Raw genomic sequence first — 21264 nt, forward strand, 5'->3', positions numbered from 1 at the left:
GAGATATCATGGTGCACAGTTAAGTTTAGATCAAGACTTTGAATCAGGTAAACAATAATTTTCTTTCCAGTACCAAAGGGAAAGCACTTACCTCTTAAGTTACTGCAAAAACTTTATATCCCAATATTCCCTGGTCAGAAGTTTTCAGATAGAAAAGAATCAACATGGCAGATGGCATGGATATGTAGTATTTTAATGTAGTTCTACATGAAATGAAAAAAAAATCAAACACAAAAGAATTAACATTTAAGGTGCAAAAGTGAGATGGATATTTAGTCTGAATTCATTACAAGGACAAAGATGAAATGTTTAAGATAATAAAAAAATAAGGAAGAAGTGTTTAATACATTAATAAACTATACAATAAGTTGTAGTAAGAGACATTAAACCCCAAAGAAGAGCCAAAAAATTGTATTTATATGGAAACTATAAGGAAGATTCAAAGATAAATTAGAAGTTGGAAACAGGAAAGCGAACATAATGAGAAATTACAAAAAGTTGTTTTTGAAAATAGGGTGATTCAGGACGTAGTAGTTATTCACAGCCATCACCAGGATAGTTATAAGAATAATAGCTGGTATTTTCTGAGCACTTACTGTGGGAAGTCTAAGGACTTAATGATAAAAAGATAGTTCTCTGCCAAAGGGTCAGGGTTTTCTAGAAATGGAAAAGAGACAAAAACAGAAAAGATAAGGGAGAATAAAAGCATTGAGACACAGGAAAAGACCCTAAAGTTAAACAGAAACATAAAGTAAGTTAAATACAAGGAAATGTCAAAGTAAATCAATATCTACAAAATAGAGGCTGCTGAATTTGATGATGAACGTATAAAAAAATCCATTAAGAAGCTACAGGAAATAAAACTAGGGCAAAGCAGAGTTACCACACAGAACGTTTTGTAAAACCCCCAAAACTCCTAATTAAAACCAATACAGGAAACACATGGCAGTTCTCCAAAAGAAGCATGTAAGTATAAAGTACCTCCTAATAAGGGAATGCACTATAGGAAAAGATTTGAGAGCCAGGTGGCTGAAGTTATTAACTGGAGAAGTCACATCCAGGAGCTGGGAGAAGCAGGCAAGAGGGAGGTTTAAATACAAATTCATTGGGTATTATTAGAAGGAAAAGAAAGGATCCAAAAGGCCTAATCATGGGGATAAAATCCTTCTGGGAGAGCAGAAACGCAGGAGCCTGTAAATGAGTGAAGGAAACAGGAGGATGTGCCCAATGGGAAAAACCACATCATAGAAAAGAGGAGGAAGAATGAGTTGAAGGGAAAAGAAAATATAAGAAATTGATTTTCAGAGCCATGCAAATTGTTGGTTGGGGAAAAGTAATAAATGCATGCATAAGTAGTACTTTTAAATATCATCTGTAACTGTGAATATATGAAGTGAATATTTCATATTCATTCAGTGAATATATGAAGATAAAATATTACATATAGAAAATAAACATCAGAACACAAACACTATTTCATTTGCTAAATTCTGGAATATGAGGAAGTAGGATCCATTAGGCCCAAGGTATTGAAGATGCAAGGGTAATTCCAATGGCTTCCTTGTAACGGTATCAAATTAAGAAGACTAGGAGGGACTTCCCTGGTGGCACAGTGGTTAAGAATCCGCCTGCCAATGCAGGCGACACGGGTTCGAGCCCTGGTCCGGGAAGATCCCACATGCCACGGAGTAACTGAGCCCGTGCGCCACAACTACTACAACCCACGAGCCACAACTATTGAGCGCACGTGTCACAACTACTGAAGCCTGCACGCCTAGTGCCCGTGCTCCACAACAAGAGAAGGCACAGCAATGACAAGCCTGTGCACCAAAACGAAGAGTAGCCCCCACTCGCCACAACTAGAGAAAGCCCGCGCGCAGCAACAAACACCCAACACAGCCAAAAATAAATAAATTAATTAATTAATTAATTTTTAAAAAAATAGGAGACTCACAAATTGGTTCTCTCTGGCTATTCCCCTTGAGGCATAAAGACACCAAGATAGAATGGCTGCCTTCTTTTCTAGCTAGGGTAAGCAACTCAGTGCTTTGAATGTGATGTTTGCTTTTTCTCAATAACGGAATTGTTATAATATGTATTTTTTGTGCTTTTCAACAGTTAAAGACATTGGGGCTTCAAAAATGATTGAAGTTTCCCCTTCATCCTCAGAGCAGAGAGTGTGCCAATATCTAATAATTCTCCATTTCTCAGTAACCCTTAAACATTGCTTCTCTAAAATCAGCAATTTGACCTTCCGATATAACTCTTATGTCTCTTTAACTGTGAATTTTTAAAAATTGAGACAAGTAACAAGATGAGGTATTTTTGATGTAAATTTGGATGACTTTGCAGGAAGGATAAAAATGAAAATTACCTAGAACTCAAAACCCTTGGTATACAAATATCCCCTAAGTGAGTAAGTGAAAAGTACAATCAATATTAGATTCTAACCTCAGCTCTCCCACTGCCTGACAATGGGCACTTAACCTCCCTGTGCAGCTTGGGAGTATTAATTTCTATATCTAGTCACCTCTTTGAATATTTTGAGAATTAGATAATGAACTTGCTCTTTGAGCTATTTGGAAAAACCAATGGTACATAATTTTTTTTTAAGTGTTGTTTAAAATCTTGTGTCTTGCAAAGAAAAAAAACGTATTTAGCTATTTGAGATGCTATATTCAGTCAAATATGTATTCTTTGTATAACATCTAACATAAAAGTATGCCCTAAGTACTGGTTTTTACTATTTACCACATTAGTACTTAATAACATGGAATCTAGATTATTATTCTATTATAGGCTAATTCTTTTGAAACACAAGAAAATAGATAATATGAACCTGTATGCAGCAAAAAATAGTTTTCATTCTATTTCTTTTTCCTAAAATAGGACTTTCATTATGTTTTCTGTGCTCAAAGGACTTATATTTTCTCCCAATTTCATTAAGTTGGGATTTTTAAAGACTTTGTAACAGCCCCAAGTCTTCCTTTCCAAACCCTGTCCTTAAGTCAAGGCAATGTCGTTCTATTCCCCACGTATCCTGTGATAATTCTGGTCTACTCACTTTTTCATGTCATTTGCTCTTCCTTTCACTGTCGTCTCTGCCTTTTCCATTTTTTTTTATTCTTTAAAAACCTTGAAGAACTGATGCAGTGAAAAACTGATATATATACAAATACACATATGTAAGTGTATTATGTATATATGTATGTTTATATGTGATATCTAATAGTCAAAGCCAATAATAAAACAATTATTTGTATACATTTTTAACTTCCCCATAATATTCAAAGATTTTGTTTTCATGCGATTGTTTTCAATGTTCAAACTCTCTTCCCTCCCATTTTGTTGTTTTGCCTGATGGGAAGCCCCCTGCTTTACAATCTGCACCCTGAGGGGATCTCTGGAGTGAGGAAGAAGAGGAGAAAATGATAGATTCAATATCCACTAGCTAAATGACAACTCTCAAATTCCTCTTTCCCAGCATCCTGGGAAGAGTGAAAATCTGTTTCTAATGAAGGAATTACTGTTTTTTGCAGTGATCCTTCTACTTTCTTTGTAATTGCTGGAGTTTTTCAAATTCTATTCTTTTGTTGGAGCCAATTTTTAAAAAGTCAACAATGAGATGTTTATTGTAGCTAACATTTTCATTTTGTCTTATAAAAAATTCATTAATTTATTCAAAATATATTTATAAATTACAGGTTATGTATGGGAAATTAAATAGCTTACATATTTTGAACCCTCACTAATAAATATTTAATGTATTTTTATTAAAATGATAATGTACATTTTTACATAAAAGTCAAAATCAAGAACTAAAAGTTAAATAACTGTATAATGATAGTAGAGAGAATCAAGAGTAACAGTATGTTCAGAACAGTGTTATAAGAAGTCTACAAGAGTTGACCTTAAAATTATTTTTTAAATATTGTAGATACTTCCTTTCCTTGGCAGTACACTGCTAAAATAGTTACAAAAGATAAAAAATGATTAACCCACAAAAGGTAAAAAAAAGAAAGAAAGAAGGCTGAGACATTAAGAGATGAGAGATTTAAATACATTTTTGGTACTGGTGTTAACTGACTTAGGAGAGAGAAGAAAGCTGTATCTTGAAGTGGAGAATTTCTAGGGGAAATTAATGAATTGATCACTTGAAGGGGCACTGTTTGGAAACATCAGGTACTGAGAGAGGGTAAGGACGGGGGGATTGGCTGAAAATCTGGACAAGACAGAGGAGGGAAACCTAGGCTCCAATTCTTCTGCACAGTGAGGAACTTTCATCTTCCACCAACTCCTTCTCTTCCTGTCAACCACCAGCTCTGAAACTCAGCACCAGGAGACATCAGGTTAAATAGAAAACTGTGGTGACATTAGGTCCGAAGCCACGACACTTAGTTCAGAAACCATATTGTGAACTGATGGGCCTTTGGCCTCTTCGCAAGCACACTAGCAGGCAGCATAGCTGTGCCGTCCATCCCCGGGCCCCCACCTGCCCTCCAAGCACGTGATGCACTGATTCTTCTCTAGTGTCCAAAAGGCCCTTCCTTCAACCCTACTCCTCACCCAAAAGAACGATTTCTAAATATTGACATTTCTCAATTTCAAATCTGAATATATAGTCAAGGTACTCCAATCCCTCAAGGACAGCCTTCGTTTGAAAGGAATGGATCAAAACAGAGAGAGAATTTCTACAAAAAGAAGGACAAAGATAGTGAAGGAATCAAAAATGTGAAAGAAAACCCCTAAACTGTAACATCTTCAGTGAGTTAAGAGAAAATATTCTACCCATAAAAAAGGAATGTAATACTACAAAAGAATGATATAACCATAAAGTATACATAAAATACTTGATAGTAATTTAACAGTAATAGTCTACATAAAAAATTCTAATAGAGATTTTGGAAGCCAATATGCAAAGTGTAAAAATTGAAAAATCAGCACTATAGACATTACTGAATATTGAGATAAATACCCAAAGAAAGAGCTTAAAAAGTTGAAACTGTTTCTGGAGAGAAGGATTTAAAGTTTGATAGAAGACCTACTGTATAGCACTCAATACTCTGTAATAATCTATATGGGAAAAGAATCTGAAAAAGAATAGATATATGTGTATGTATAACTAAAAGACTTTGCTGTACACCTGCACAACCTTGTAAATCAACTATACTCCAATATAAAATAAAAATATTAAAAAAAGAAAGTTTGATAGAGTTTACTATGCACCCTTTAGCTCTGTGTTTGTTTTACCTGCTTGCGTGAATGACTGGTAAACAAACAAAACAAAAAAAAAGAAACATTTAAACAATTAAACATTTAAACAATTAAAACAAATATAATCAAAGGTAAAAGTACAGACCGTTTTTTTCTTTTGCGATACGCGGGCCTCTCACTGTTGCGGCCTCTCCCGTTGTGGAGCACAGGCTCCGGACGCGCAGGCTCAGCGGCCATGGCTCACGGGCCCAGCCGCCCCGCGGCATGTGGGATCTTCCCGGACCGAGGCACGAACCCGTGTCCCCTGCATCGGCAGGCAGACCCTCAACCACTGCGCCACCAGCGAAGCCCCAGACTGTAATTTTAAAAATTGAAGCTTTTGGTGAGTTTATTAAAAGCAAAATTAGTACACTGTGTAGAGCAAGTAATTTTATTTCTGATGATTCAGTACTCAGTAGCGATTCAGGGTCAGTCATTATGGGATGTCAACTTGGTTATATAAACGGAAACTGTGTAAGAGACTGTAACAGATATGTATCTAATCTAGAGCGTGAGAGAAACAAAGCTCAGACATTTTTCTTTTGATCAGTGATTTACTATTTTTATTTTCTCAGATTGCAGAAAAGCAAATAAGTAAAGTAAGATTTTTGAGTTGATTTAGCTATAGAAAATTTAAATTAAAAGTCTCATTTTGATATTTCTTAAGGAAGGAGTCAATTTTGTTATTATGAAACACTGTAGTTTTACCTTCGTCAGTTGTGCATAAAGTGTTTTTAAGATTGTGTCTAACTGCAAAATGTAAGTACTTAGTGTATGGCTGACTACTATTTTAATCACATACTACATTGATTGTACTCTTCTATTTAATACAGTACATAAAGAGTTTTGTACTTTGTTGTATTTGGATCAAGTGGGGATTAAGTCTTACAAACTATGTCTATGAATATTTCTTTGGTGGTTTAGAGATTATCCATGTATGATCTGAAAATTGTATTTATAATGAAAACTTTCATCAGAGCAAAAAAGAATACTGGAATTGCACTTATAAATCCCAAGTGAAAGAGTTCTCAATCACAAAACTTAGAAGATGTCTCTAGGAACTGGTAAGTTAATGTTTTCAAAAAGCCACCTGGGAATGAAACTGATAAATTATATCTCGGGTATTTGATAACCCAGTGGTCACTTTAAAGTAGATATAGAAAACAACATATTATTTCTCTGTATTTAATGAAAGCATTATGATCTGCTTCTGTCAGCTAATGAAAGAGCACAAATCACTTCAACAAAATGAAGTTTAATTTTTTAAGAATATTAAAAAGTTCTGAGTTGATAGGTAATTCTTAGCTACTTTGAGTCCCATCTTTCCTGCCAGAGTGATTGTGCTATACTCTCCTACCTTTACAAGGGAAATGGAATCAATATAATATTACCAACCACCCTTGAGTGTGAATCATTGATTTGCCACCGGTCTGTACTCCCCGACCTCCTCCTTTCTTTCATGTAATTGTCCATCTAGATGGTATATGATCAATACTCTGTTATATTTTGACAGAAAAAAATAGATTTCCACTTGTTAACTTTTTACTAATAAAGAAAGAATGGCCTCAACGAATGGAAGGCTTAGAACAAAAAACCTTTTGCACTTTTTCAGGGAGCAGTAAGTGTTGCCGATTACTAATAATTGCTATCATATACGTTCTGCAAAGCAGGTAGTAATCTGAAAATCAAATGATCAGGGAAAGTTAAGAGACCATGAGTGATTGGTTTATATAATATTCATATTTTCAAGCAAACTTTAAAAAATATATTAGTATCTTGGACATTTCCACCACTCCATTCCCACTATTCCTACTTAGAAAAATCATGTCTTGGAGATAATAAAGAAATAACCCTAAGAAGATCGTATCCTACAAAAACTGCAAGTACAGTATGTGGATCATCTTTCTTGTCTCTTAGCTAATGTGGAACATATCCAATACTTTCACGTCAAGTCATTTACTTCACCATAGGAACATTGCAGACTCCAAAGCCTACATCAAGCAACGGACTTTTAATTTTTTAATGCAATATTCACTCTTTGCATGGAAGAAAAATGCTCTATGCTAGTGGTAAGTGTGGGGAAAACAAAAGGTAATCTTCTTTATTTACTCTGGGATTGAATAAACTAAGCAGTACCAAAATAAATTCCTAAACAGGTATTTAATACCAGAAAAAATTCAATGCTAGTTAAAGCAGTATTTTATTCGTAAGAACAAATCAGTTGGGACTGAATAATGTCTGGATACTTTAGGTATGAGAAATCTGAGAGACCCATAGTAGAATTTGGCAAAAGGATCCCTAACTAAATAAGGCTGAAATTCTGCCAGGTGAATTAATCCCCTTCCTTAGGCTTTGTCTTCCCAGCTCTTTCCCTAAGGATTATTTGGCCAGCTCTAATATTTATTGCTTATAATCTTAAGTACATAAGGTGTGCTCGCTAACGTGACCTCTAATTATATTTACATACTGAAGTACACATGTTACCAGTCATAAAGTTGTACTGACCTTTGTCATTAAAAAAACAAAAACAAAAAAACCCTAAAAACTCAAACCTAAAAGATGTGTCCAAAGAACTTTCCCTTACAATTGGCAGAAAATCCAGCCCAAACAGGCTTCTTAAAAGGAGCTGATTCACTCGCTTAACTAAAACATATAGGGGAGGGCTGGCTCCCTCTCTCCCTCTGTCTCTCTCCTCTCCTCCTTCTCCTTTGCTTCCTCTATTCTTTCCTGTTTCCTCTCTTTTGCATCTCTTCCAGGTCTCCATTTGCCTTCATACCTGTGCAGGTTTCCCACCTCGAACAGAAGATGGCTTCAGCTTTCCCAGATCTCACATCCTCTGAGGTTCAGTCTAGCAGGAGGGAGAAGTCCCCTGTCTCTTCTCAGCATTCCTGGTGAATGCTTACTTTCACTTCTGATGGGGTAACAGAAACCATTACTGAACTATCCATGGTTAGGAAGAGGAGAAGGAAGCATATTGATTGGCTTAGAGCTGTCACTCATTTCACTCCGGAACCCCATCTGTATTAGTTTCCTATGGCTGCTGTAAAAAATTACCACCAACTTGGTGGGTTAAAATAATATGTTTATTCTCTTACAGTTCTGGAGGTCAGAAACCCAACATCACTTTTACTAGGCCAAAATCAAGTTGTGGGGAGACCCGTGCTCCTTCTGGAGGCTCTAGGGGAGAGTCCATTTGTGAGCCTTTTCCAGCTTCTAGAGCTGCATTCCTTTGCTCTCGGCCCCTTCCTCTATCTTCAAGGCCAGCAGCCTAGTGTTATGTTTGGTCATATTGCCCTCTTCTGTAAGCAACTCTATCTCTGCCTCCCTTTTTTTTCTTTTTTTTCTTTTTTTGCGCGGTATGCGGGCCTCTCACTGTGTGGCCTCTCCCATTGCGGAGCACAGGCTCCGGACACGCAGGCTCAGCGGCCATGGCTCACGGGCCCAGCCGCTCCGTGGCATGTGGGATCCTCCCGGACCAGGGCACGAACCCGTGTCCCCCTGCATTGGCAGGTGGACTCTCAACCGCTGCGCCAAGCCCTCTGCCTCCCTCTTGTAATGAAGCCCTCTGCCTCCCTCTTGTAATGACATTTGTCATTACATTTAGGCCCCATCCAGGTAATGCAAGATAATCACCCAATCTCAATATCCTTAGCAATCATATCTGCAAAATCACTTTTGTCACATAAAATAGCATTCACAGGTTCCAGGGGTTGGGACCTGGGTATCTCTGAGGGACATTATTCAACTTACCACACACAATATAAGCATAAAAACAGAGAGAAGGGAAGATGGAAACCCAACAAAGGTTGGGAAGATAAGTAACAAATATCTAATACTGATGTGTTTTAGAAGCTGTTTTTATTTTGTTCCTTTGTCTTTTGTAATTATATTAGCAAAGCAAGGGTCTTCCTGTGCTTCTAATTTTAATTTAACATCAATGGCCAAATTATCAAGTGTACAGAAAATATAAGTGGGTATCGGGAAGCTAGAGATCCAGTTGTGACTTGAACTTTTCATGGCATGGAATTATCTACTCTAAGGATAGTTTGAGCATTAGACATTTCTTCAGCTATAATAATAGTTCCTTTCTGTGGCTCGAAGATGGAACTGTGCTTTGTTCACCTCTTAAGTAAATGAATCAAGTAAGATTTTTAGTCAAGCATGATAAAAGAGCTATAATATAGGTCGGTTGACGATGAATGTATTTTCTATTTTCTATTCCAAAACATACGTGAAAGACCAGGTTAGCATCAATTAGATATTTTGTATAATACCTTACGTTGCCCAACCGCTGTAAGTTTAAGCCTTCACCAAAAAAAAAAAAAAAAAAAAAAAAAAAAACCTCTTCTTAAATTGGTTGTTCACTGTACCTTCTTTTTTGTTTGATTGGATTAATTGATTACCCCTTATTCCCTCAATGCAATCAAATTATAGCATCCTCTCTTAGTTTTCAGATTCTCAGAGGAAGATGGAACCTGTTTGTTTGGCTTGGAATTAAAATTCCCTATCCTTAATCTTCCATGATCATTGACTGATCTGCTTGAATGGAAGAATTTAAAAAAATTATAAGAGAGGCAGAACTATATTGTGGATGAGAATCAGAAGATTTGGGTTTAAATCTTTATTTTGGCTAGTTGCTAGTTTTCAGCTGTGAGACCTTGACAGAATTACTGCACCTCTCTGATCCTCATTTTTTAATCCATAAGATGGGAGATAGTAGTAATTATCCACGGTTACGCTCTGCTTTGAAAGTGTAAAGCACAGCATGCAGCACCAAAAATTATGGGTATTTTTCTTGTCATTGTATTCATTCTATCACATGGATATTGCTTAACATATAATTTTATTCAAGTGTTTTGAAGGAACTGATATGTCAGTTAATAACGGTTTAGTGAATACTCTGTGTGCTGCCCTTAAGGAGCCTTCAATCCTGCTATGTACAGTTTTTAGTAGAACCCATTACAACTGTTTAATATCACCTAACAGAACACATATAAATATGTTTGACATAAATTTAGCCACAATTTAAAATAGTTCAATATGTTGTAAAAGATTTATTTTAAAAAGCATTATATAATTTTCAGTAACTGAAAAAAACCTTTGATTTTTGGACATGATTCAAGAAGATTTTAAGTATAAAGTGAGAAACCAGGTAATAAGGTCTATCTTATTGAGTGGCAGAGGAATTCAGCAATCTAGGCCAGAGGATAAAACTGGTAACACTTTGAAGACTTCTACATCTCTGTGATTCATATAGTTCCAGATACCTATCAGTCTCAAGTTTATCCACGGGCACTCTAAAATTATATGAAAATGGCTATACAAAGAGCAGTTATAAAAAGAAACAAAGCTTGATTGTTTTGTTGTTTAGATTACACATATAAGTGAAAGCACAAAGTATTTGTCTTTCTCTGTGTGACTTATTTCACCAAGCACAGTACCTTCTAGGTCCATCCATGTTGTTGCAAATGGCAAGATTTCATTCTTTCTTATGGCTGAGTAATATCCCAATTATATATATATGCGCCCTTTTCTTTATCCATTTATCTATCAATGACACTTCGGTTGCTTCTACAACCTGGAGGGGAGGTGGGTAGGGGAATGGGCAAATAAACATAGGAGATTAAGAGGTACAAACTACTAGTTATAAAATAAATAAGTCACAGGAATGTAATGTACAGTACAGGGAGTATCATCAATACTATTATACAGTAATAACTTTGTATGGTGCATAATCTATAAAAATATTAAATTACTATGTTGTATAGCTGAAACTAATATAATATTGTAAGTCAACTATACTTCAGTAAAAAAAAAAAGAAAGAAACGAAGCTGTGGCTCTGTGGTCATATTAGCAATAGCATAAGTCTGATTACGTTGGGTTGGCATGTACTACTAATTACATAATTAAGGCTAGATGTACTGTGTCTAAAAAATTAACTCTAGAATATAAATTCCTATTTATATTTTTCCCCTCTCTTCCCACTTTGATGTTACACATTAAAAAAAAAAAAAGAGAAAACAAACTGAATACTGGTGATCAAAACCACTCTAATAATCAAATACGAATTGAAAAAAATTTCTCTCTCTGACACTAACATTTACAGTAATAATAAAAGTGTTAAGTGCTTAAAAGAGAAAACAATCTATGTAGTTTGTCAGTCTTTACCCAAAAGATTGTGAGGGGGCAAATTTTTGTTAACAACACTAGAATATACTAAAGTTTCTTTAATTTTAGAAACTCAGACTTACAATGAATATGGCATTCAGAGATCCATCCATGTAGAGCCCCAACTGGTGCTTCCCCTATTACTTCATAAGGTGCCCTAAGCCTTTAATGAATAAATATGTGACTTTCTAAAATAACTAATAACTTTAATTTTAAAATAAAAATGAAAACAACTAGCTGGCATTGCCCCACGAAGAGTACCATGTTCCAAAATTATAGAAAGAAAGAGAAGCTAAAATTAAGTTATTAGTTCCTGGTGAAAATTTAATGAAGTCGACATAGGTAGCATTTCTTTTAGAAGCATAATTTTTGACTTAATAATTTGTTATTCCCAAGACCTGTAATTATTTGAACAGTTTTTGTAAAAGAGGCAGTTGCATGGGGATATGCTAAGACTTAGACAAAGAGATTAATTTTTTCAACAGCAGGAGTGAGTGAGATTTATGTTATCCAAAAGAGAAGGTAAACAGGCAAGCAAAATCATCCATCTTCCACAATAATGCCCTTCTGTTTATTAACAGCTATGGGGAAGTTTAGGCTATCAGTCTATAGTTGAGTTTTGTCTACTTCGTGGCATAAGGGAGGGTGAATCAGGAAACTTGTTTGGTTAATTTTAGCCTAGTAAGTTTTTAAAAGCAACTCAGAAGAAGTAAGGCAACACAGTTAGGTATTGATTTTCCTGTCTCAAACCGAGAGTCATAAATTATATGCCATGCCCAAGTTCTTCCTGAAGATATCAATACTCTTCCCATAAGGCCATCTGTGGTTAAATATTTTGATCACTGAAGTGGAAAAATAGACACCAGAGCCAACTGAGATGGGGAAGAGGGGGTGTACCTTTTCTGATGAAATACTGGACCACTCAAATAGATTTCTGTTAAACTGTCTGGGTCACGAAATACATCTTGGGCCACATTCATTATGGCAACCAAAACACAGCAGCTATCCTGACTACAGATGAGTACAAACGCTGAGGGTAGGAAATGGATATCCCAATATAAGGATACAAATTTAAATAAATATAAACCACATTTGTGAGTGCTTAGAAAATACACTGTCTCATTTGGATAAATTTTTATTGTTTGCACCAGCTATTTTTCTGTATTTTTGGTTTAATCATTTTATTTTTCATTCAATCATACACCAGTATTTTTCACTACTTACCTTGGATCAGGTATGATTCTACAAGCTGAACAGACAGGAGTGAACAAGACAGATGAGGTTCTTGGCCCTTAGAGAAAAATATGTAAACAAATTAATGAACTAATACAGGTTGTCAGGAAATAGTGCTTCGATAGAGAGTAATTGGGAAACTCCCTTCAAAGGGGTGTTCAAGCAAGTTTTCCAAGGTTGTGCCGGTGTCTGAACAAGGACTTAAACGAGGGTGGGTTTAAGTGAAGAACTGGTGAACCAGTTTTCCTGGATAAGGGATGAACAATGTCCTGAGATGGAAAGCATCTTGGCAAGTATGAAGAATTGAAAAGCCGTGAGTGTATCTGGAAAGTTGTGAGGGAAAGGGCAGTAAGTACTAGAGTCACTAGACAATCAGAATTCTAAATACTAGGTAGTCAGAATTCAAAAATGCAAACCCGAAGGGCCTGCTAGGCCAAGTTAAGGAGTCTGGATTTTATTACAATAGCATTTATTATGGAGTTATTATGAGGTGTTTTATGACAATATTCTGCTTAGAGTAAGCCAAAAGTTAATTTTTTTAAAAAAGCTTTATTGTTCCTTAAATAAATGCAAAATTCAGTTTCTCCATCTTAATTTATTTTTAATAACTTTCAAAAGAACACTACTGTGTAAACCTCAGACATAGTATGTTTAAGGAAATTTCAAGAGAACTTTGGAATTCCTGGGGAACGTGTTCTGGTGGTTCTTCCAGAAGGAGAGACCAGTTGGTAGAGAAGGAGGGCTGGGGAGGAATCCTGGTAAGTGATTCTGACAGATAATGGAGCACGAGCTTTCACATCAGCCTCGATTCCTTTCCCCCCCCCCCCCCCTCTATATCCTTTCACACATTTCACAATCAAGTTCACAGACGGAGAGATTGGCTCAGCTTGATGTAGAGCTTTCAAAACAATGGGTGTTTGGTTTCAAAAGATCCTTACACTTTTCTCAGGGATATTTGTAATGAACAGGAACTTGTTAGCTACTCAGAATACTCAGACAGTAGATTCTCTAACACCCACTACGGCACATGTACACAAACACGCAGTCTCACACTTTCTCCATCAGAGCATAGCGGAGTCAGGACGTTCTCAGTAACTTGCCGACGTATACCAATCAGCTAACACATCACTCACTGCAAGCAGTAATGTCTCCGTGCCAGGGGGCTTAGTGAGTGAACTGACCCAGCAAAATGTCAACACAGCGAATGAAGAGTTAATGGATATAGGGGCTTATTTTTTCCTATAGATACTAAATAAACGGAGTAGGGGATGTGATTTCAATTTGCTTATTGAAATTTGAATATGGCTTTAAGAACTTTAATGTATTGTAATGCCTTATCAGATGGTGATATCAAAGTAGTTTCACACAAGCTTTCACGTTGGCTGGGACATTTTATTTAAACTAAGGAAGAGCTAGAGAACGAGAGGTTGTCTTATATTTGAGGTACAAATCAGTTTCTGTTTCAGTCGACTAGGAAATTATTCAATATTGTTTTTTCCTAGAAAAGCATCTCGTTTTCTCCTGTATTTGATTTCTTGAAGCATGGTGAATACACTTACTTGGTCTAAGAGAAATTTTTCTACTTTCTCAATTGCATTAAAAGATAATATTTGAAAATAAATTGAATATTTGAAGTAAAGTACACAGTCTTTTCTAATAATAGGCTTCTGAAACAGACAATGTCCATTTGGCTTCAAGACTGAAAATAATGTTACATCAGCAGCATATCTTCCAGTGTGATTTAGTAGAATGTTTGGTTAGCAGGAAGTATCAGTTTACTAGATTTGTATTTATGGAATGGAATGTTAGTATTTACCTTAAGAATAAATGATACCAATCATTTTTGTTACTCATGTATTACTTTTCCACAGCTTTTCTACCACTTTATGACAAAATTTCTACCCCTTCTGGAATAATCTACCTAAATTTGATCTGCCTGAGAACATTCCTGAAGTAAGAGGGTCATCCTTTTCCCTTTTTCCTTTCATAATTGTCCGTCTCCCACTGAATTGCCCTTCTTATAATTGCCCTTCTCATCCATCTTGAATCTTACTAGGGTGCATTGTCCCAAGGAAGAAAAATCTCTGACACACAAAGGAATATTTTTAATATATTGGTGTTGGTGTTGAGAAAGTGAATTACTCCAGAGACTCAGTTTAAAAAATCTTTTTGCAATGTAAGTTGTTACCAGTGATTTTATTTCAACAAACATGAAGGAGGACCCAAATAAATTGCCCACTGACAGATCATTAGAAATATCTATGGCGTATCACTCTGATTTGGGCATATAATTCTGAAGGAGTTCAAAGAATTGAGAAACACTGCTTGAACAAAAATCTTTCTATTCCCATGTACTTAATTTCTATGAATAATTTTTTCAGCATTTGCCTTCTCCCTCAAAAAACACTGAAAAGGAAAAATAGAAATAAAATTGATGCTGAACCTATTTCAACTTAAGAAGCAACTCGCATCTTAAAATGATTAGCAATAAAATTATACTTTATGTTAAATATTCCCATGTCGAAACTTATTTCCCATTTAAGTTGTTTTGATTAATTATATGCTTTTACTATTGTAAATGTAATTTAATACTGAAAATATATTTTAACATTTAGAGCATTATAATCACAGGAATACTACTACTACTAAAAATAATAACAAAGACTTAAATGTCAATTTGCATATATATTTTCAATGTAGCAAAATATGCTAAGATGATCAATAAAATACTTTAAAGCATAGGTTTATATCATATAAAGATAAAATTCTGCCAAGGATTTGGAATGAAATAGGAATTCAAGGAGATAAAGAAATGTCGGGCTTCCTTGGTGGCACAGTGGTTGAGAGTCCGTCTGCGGATGCAGAGGACACGGGTTCGTGCCCCGGTCCGGGAGGATCCCACATGCCGCGGAGCAGCTGGGCCCGTGAGCCACGGCCACTGAGCCTGCGCGTCCGGAGCCTGTGCTCCGCAACGGCAGAGGCCACAACAGTGAGAGGCCCGCATACCGCAAAAAGAAAGAAAGAAATATGTCAAGTTTTCAACAGTTAAAGAGCATGTTCGCGTATCATTTAAAGGGATGATACTGTGACTACATCACAAATTTCTAAGACCTTAGGAGTCCATTACACTGAAAAGAGTAATGTAATCATAGATTTAAAAAATATACAATATGCCAGAAGTCATATCCTTGGCAACCAATTAAAATAATTATGAAAAAATTTAGAAGTCAACCTAAAAACATTTATGATGATACAAAGCTTTTCAAAATTCTCATAGAAAGAATGTGAGCAAAATTTTTTGAAAAAAACAATGGACAAAGAATGAAACCTCCTTTAGAAGAATAGCAATCTTGCAGAAACAATTTTTACTGGAAGGCAGGTTTATGCAACCAGGAGCGGAAAGCCAAAATCCTCACAATGGCCTGCAAAGCCCTATACTATGTCCACCACCTTCCCTTTCCTACTCTTTTTTCCCTGATCACTCCACTTTAGTGAGACTGCGCTCCTTGTTACACTTCAGACACACTAGACAGGTCCTGCCTTTGACTTTGCATTGCTTATTTCCCTCTGGCTGAAATACTCTTTCCCCAGGTTTCTTCCTGTCTTGTTCTGTGCCCTCCTTCAAGTCATTATCATCTACTCATTGAGGCCTCCCTCTACCATCCTATATAACATTACAGTTGCCTCAACCCCAACTCTCCCCTGCTTAATCTTTTTTTCCATAAAATAGTACTTTTTATACACATAATACTTTTAACACACAATGGAGTTGAATTATGTATTAAGTTTTTAGTCTCTACCCCTCTAGAACGCAAGCCCCATGGAAGGGAGATTTTGTCTCTTGTTCACTGCTCTATCTCCAGCACCTAAAACAGCCCCTGGAACTTAGTAGGCAGTAAATAAAAGATGTTGCATGGATGAATATGCAAGTTGTTTCTAAGATTCATGGCCTACATGTCAAAGGCTTCTTTAGAAGGAAATGACAAAACCTCTTGTAAAATTTTCTTGTCAATGTCAGTAGAAATAATGGGAGTCTATCATAACTGATTATGGAACCAAGGAAATAAGCCATCCTTATCCCTGTTAGTCATTTATTATAGATGTAATTTATCCTCATGACTAACAAGATCACAAAGAAGCTTACATTCGCTCCTTTATTCATTCTGTCAGTTCGGTTAGTTAATTAAGTGAGTTAATTGTTCAGCATCTGTTGGCTACTGTGCCCTTGGGGCAAAGGTAAAGAGAAATCTGCCTCTGGCTCCCCAGGATAGCACAGGATAGTAAAATAGGGCACTTTTAATTTTACAAATGCATATTTCTTCAAAATGCTTTTCTTTAATTTAAAAAAATAATATAGTTTTACCCACATTTATCTGTAAATTCAATGTACTCCCCAATAGGAAGTTCATGGAATTTGATGAGGTGATCATATAGTGACATGAAAGAACCAAAGGCCAAGAATAACCAACATATTTTGGAAGAGAAGGAAGAATCTGTATCAATAAGCCCTATATCTAATGTCAAGGCTTATTATTAAAGCTATAGTACTTAAAAGTATTGTATTGACAGAGGGAGAGACAAATACAATAGTGAAATATAATGGAGAACCCTGCATATATAGAACCTTGCAATATGACAGAAATAGCATTACAGATTAGTCGAGAAAGGATGGATTCTTCAATAGACGACTGGATTGTTTAAAATGATGCTCTTATTATGAAAAAAAATCTCCACTCTTACACCCAAAGAAATTTCAGATGGTCTAAAGGCCCAAATTTAAAAGAAAAATTTTATAATGTTTAGAAGAAAATTTAAGAGAATACACTTAAGATCTTATAGTATGAAAAACATTTCTTTTAAAAAGGACTAAAGAAAAACAGTAACATAAAAGAAAAGATGGATTTACTTTACCAAAGCTATCATAAGTAAATATAAAAGATAAGCACAGAAGGGAAGGATATACTTGCTTTCATACAAGGAATCAAAGATTATTATATAGTATGTATTTATAATATATAAAGAGTTTGTATCAGTCAATAAGAAAAATACCCCCAAATCAATAAATGGACAAAGCATAAATTGAGAGACTAAGTTATCCAAGTCACCAGTAAACAAATGAAAAATGCTTATGCTCAGAAATGAACCAGAATGTTTAAATTAAACCAGTTAACAAAAAAACATTTCATATTCATTAGACTGGCAAAATTTTAAGTCTAATAATGCCAAGTGTTGGAGAAAATGTGAAGTAAATCTCACATAATATTAACTGGTGGTTAAGTTGGTCAAAAAAACAGGGAGAGCAATTTGGATATATGTAATTAGTTTATAATGTTCAAACACTTTGATTTAGCAACTTCTTAGTATTTACCTTACATAAACTCTTGCATAGGTGCACAAGGAACCATACGTAGGCATGCTCATTGTGGCTTCCTAACACAAATATATATTAGAAATAACAAATCAACAAGAGACTGGATGAATGGTGTCTTATTTTCACATAGAATACAAAAAAGAAGTTAAATAAGTAGATCCATATATGTCAAAACAATAAAATTAATGAAAAAAGCAAGTCAGAGTAAAATGTCTACAATACACAATTCAATGCTATGTTGCTTACAGTTACATATGTATGTAATAAAGTTGGGTAGATGGAAACTACCACCAATTCCTCCCAGTTCCAAAAGTCCATAACACCCCATACACAAAATACATCTTCTATATTTGTGTTTTCTGGGTAACTTTTATCAAGCTATTATAATAATTCAAAAGACAGTAACAGTTACCTTCTTCCCCAGGAAGTTCTTCCCATATCATGCTTTTAATTAACCTCTGTAAATGTATCCCCTTTGCCCCAATCTGTCTCCCTGTCCCACACTGCTCCTTTGGATATCAGAGCTGCGTATTGCTATAGTTCCCTAGATATTTCCACTTGGATGCCCACCAAGCACCTAGAACTTAACGAGTGAAAGATGGAACTCACCTTGCCTTGGCCCCCTTGCTCCTTGCCTGCCTCAGCCATCTAACAGATTACTCGGTGGACAGGATCCCCACCTCCTCCCTCTTCCTCAGTCCCCACATCCAATTACAAAGTACTCTCGGGCTTCCCTGGTGGCGCAGTGGTTGAGAGTCTGCCTGCCGATGCAGGGGACACGGGTTCGTGTCCCGGTCCGGGAAGATCCCACATGCCGCGGAGCGGCTGGGCCCGTGAGCCATGGCCGCTGGGCCTGCGCGTCCGGAGCCTGTGCTCCGCAATGGGAGCCTGTGCTCCGCAATGGGAGAGGCCACAACAGTGAGAGAGGCCCGCGTACTGGAAAAAACAAAACAAAACAAAAGTACTCTCAATATCACTTGTCAAATATTTATTTCAGCCTTCCTCTTCTCACCATTCCAAATGTGGAACCATGCCCAAGCCCCCTTGTCTTCAGGCCAGATTATTACCACAGCCTCCTAACTACTCATCTATTCCCCACATTGAAGCTAAAAAGCAAACCTAACTGTGCATGTTCCAAGTGCAATGCTTTTAGCATGCAAATCTGACCTTGGTATGTCCCCAGCTTAAAATGTTACAATGGTACCTACTTGTCCTTAGGATAAAGGTCAGACTTCTCAATACAGGTACAGGGTTCTTTCTAATGTGATGTTTGCCTCTTTCCCCTCCCCATTTTTTACTGTGCCTTCCTCTTCTACTCAGCGCTCCAGCTAAAGTGAACTTCAATTCCTTCTTTAGATACGTTTTCTCAGGCCTCTAGGACTTTATTCATGTGATGCTGTTATATTTACTCATTCTCCTTCCCCTTTATCCAGTTAACTTCTGCCCACTGTATATATTGTTTCTTTCAATTCCCAAGTCTGAATTCTATCATACCCCTCTTTTGTGCTGTTCTTAGGCTGCCACATAATGGATGCACAGGTTGTACACTGTTCAACTGTAGGGGGCGCTCTTCACATTGGTCTATGTAAATGGTGCCCCTGAAGTTGTGCGATGTGGTAGTCATACCTATAATGTCTCTATCACAGTGCTAACTGCACTGTAATGTAATTGCCTGCTGACTTGTCTTTCTCACTGTTTCACTAAGTAGATAAGGGGCATCACACCTGAGACTAGAAGTCAATTAAAAAATACAAAAACCACTGACTCTTCACCTTTGTCATGAGGTCATATAAGCACATATCCTCTATTTATACGCCAGGATATCATCTCAGGGAAAGAAGCAGAAAGGCCAGGCCACCTAAGAAACTAAACTTTTTTGTGTGTGGCCTCTCCCGTTGCGGAGCACAGGCTCCGGACGCGCAGGCTCAGTGGCCACGGCTCACGGGCCCAGCCGCTCTGTGGCACGTGGGATCTTCCCGCACCGGGGCACGAACCCGTGTCCCCTGCATCGGCAGGCGGACTCTCAACCACTGCGCCACCAGGGAAGCCCAGAAACTGAACATTTTTATCCAAATAAAAGTAAGATATAAAAGTAAGTATGCAATGAAATATAAGCTCCATGATAGCAGGGATTTTTGTTTGTCTGTTTGTTTCTGTTTGGTCCATTGCTGATACCTCTGACTCTAGAAGAAAATCTCGCTCTTGGTAGTCCTGAAGAAAGGTTTGCTGAATGAATGGAGTCATTTGTTTCATGATTATTATTGTAGACTGTACTTCACCTGGATTGAGGGCCCATAAAGAATACTAGAATGGAGCTAGACAGGCATCCATGTTGCTGTTTTGCGTTCAGTGAATGGCTCTCCTACATGTATCAGGTTAAGAAACTGCAATTCCTTAGCATCAGTCAGCTTTGTACGGTTCTTTAATTCATCTGGGGACAAGGCAGAAGAAAGAAGAAAAAAACTCATGGGGAGTAGAATCACAAGAAAGGTAAATACACCCTTTGGATTGCTGGGCTTTTAAACAAGTAACATTTATATAGCAACTTACAGACCCACAGAACTTCCACACACGTGATCTCCTCTGCCCTTCTCCAGGGAAGGCAGAGACCGAGCAGCCATTTCCTTCCTGTCAGGATAAGACAGAATCTCTCCACCCGAAATAGAGTTCCTGTTAAAAGTTTCTTTTACATCTTAAAGGTCATAAATGAAAACACAGTCATCAGGAGCTGTTTGTTATCTCTCAATTGTGTTTATTTTAAAGGAAGTTTTCTATCTGTTAGAGAAGAAACAGAAAAAAAAGAAAAATTTTTATGGAACTGGGTTGCTAGGTTAAGGTTTCATGAATTCTTTTCCACATAATCCTAGGATTCCATGAAAATGCGCTGAGATTCATGGATGTATTAACCAAGAAGGCCTGTCTCTAAATAGTTTAGTGATGATTATGATTTCTGTTGTACTTCCTACTGAAAAATACCACTGAATCTAGTCTTTCCTCCTTTCCCACTCCCAACTACATATTTAAATTCACTCTGTGGTGATGTATTTGTTCCCAAGTTCAACTGAAATCTAAATTAAAAGATAACAGAATAACGGAACTGCTTGGTCAAGTTTCTATTTTTAAATATTTTAAACGATATGACTTTAAACACTGGAAAACTCCTGGGTTAGTTTTTTCCTTTATTGTCACTCACATTAGTATGTGTCAGTTATTGTTAAATAGAGTCCTTTTTAACATA

Source organism: Leucopleurus acutus, assembly GCF_964270905.1.
Source record: "Leucopleurus acutus genome assembly, chromosome: 5".
NCBI lineage: Eukaryota > Metazoa > Chordata > Mammalia > Artiodactyla > Delphinidae > Leucopleurus > Leucopleurus acutus.